Below are 1664 nucleotides of genomic sequence, written 5' to 3'. Positions count from 1 at the left end.
TTCGGAACATATAAACTTTGGTTGGCACCTGAAAAATACTTCGTGAGCACCTGTCAATCTGCCCAAGCTCTTCCACTTTTATTTATTTGACGACGACACACGCATCCAAGCCCCCCAACCGGTTCCGCTTCAGCCCTTTTTAGACGACATTGATGCTTGGGGACGCAAATCTGGCCTCGAACAGGGTGTCATCAAATCCCGGTTACGATCTACTGACTTGCGACACGCGGCGCCAACCCTCCGTATAAATGGTGAGCTTATCACGCCGACGCTCGCAGACACACACCCCTTCGAACACAAACGCCCCTTCGAACACACGTTACCTCCTCCTGAAGATGGCACCCACACATGTCAACCCTGAACTTTTTAAATATCTGGGGTTCCCACTTTCTCACGGAATACCAGAGATCAACTTTGCCAAAGATATTAAATTCCTGGTTGCAGCATTGTCCCTGGGTATCGCCTTCTTCCGCGCTTATGGCTCCCCGCAACCGGCTGGTGTTGTTCAAAACACTCACCCTATCCACGGCTACAAATAGCCTGAACATTATTTCCTGGTCTCCTCCTGAATGGAAGAATGTGCTGGACCCCCTGTTCGAGCGTTATAACTCATCAATTATTCAAGCAGCAGCCATCATCACGGTACCCTAGGTTTCTCAAACATCAAACAAACTTACTCCACTTTTGTGGCCTGCTCTCGTTGCCTGGGAATACAACTCAACTCAATGGCCAGCACAAACCCATTCACCCCTCTGACACAACCCGCCTGGGCCTACGACAAACAAACTATCACTGCGCTTCCGTACAGTATCTATACCCACCTGAAAACTGTATACAAAACCACGGGCGAGCGTACGATCATGTAGCCCACACTCCACCGACGTTGTGACGACATTAGATAGAACTCAGCAAAACGCTGGTCCAACAAGGAGATCGCGGTTATGGCCCGGCGCCAATACAACAGTTACCAACTGTGTAAGATTCGGTCTATCAAGGCGATATTAACGCCGTAGAGTAATTAAACGCGTACGTAAAGTCTAAGTATCGTGAAATTCAAAGTAAATAAACGAAATGAGTCTTTTAGCAAAGTTAGGTATGCCTCGTGAAAACAGCAATACTCTGAGGGATTGTGAGGCTGAAACATTGCTTATATATAATCCTCTCAGTACTGTTTTCGCCGAAGGGATTTTATTTAGTGTTTCGTTGTCGCTCTATTAGAGACTCATAAAATCCTTATCTTTAGAAAAGAAGAAAAAGAAAAGAAAAAGAAAAATACTCTTGATGTCCATAGCTATTGCATTAACAAATAACTTGCCACTTATCAAGAATTACCTACTTAGCCTTCATCAGACTGGCACATCTGGTTGGCTGAACGGAGGATACACTAGGTAACGTTAATAGTCCCTAGAAACCTATATTCGGTTGAGCCATCTCGCTACCGAAGCATTCAGATATAAATAGATTTGGAAAGTAAATATAGTTCTATTAATAGAACTAGACCAAATCTTATGTTTGGTATTTTACTGGGGCCTTTTAATGGCCTTGTCCAAATATCTGATATGTAAAATGGAAAAGGTAATAATTAATAAAACCGTTAAAAACCAATTTAGGAAACTTAAGTTCCTTGTACTATTAAGAGTACGTTTATAGTTTACGTACTGCTT

Source organism: Sphaeroforma arctica, assembly GCF_001186125.1.
Source record: "Sphaeroforma arctica JP610 unplaced genomic scaffold supercont1.139, whole genome shotgun sequence".
Lineage (NCBI taxonomy): Eukaryota > Ichthyosporea > Ichthyophonida > Sphaeroforma > Sphaeroforma arctica.
Note: the sequence above shows the minus strand (reverse complement) of the source record.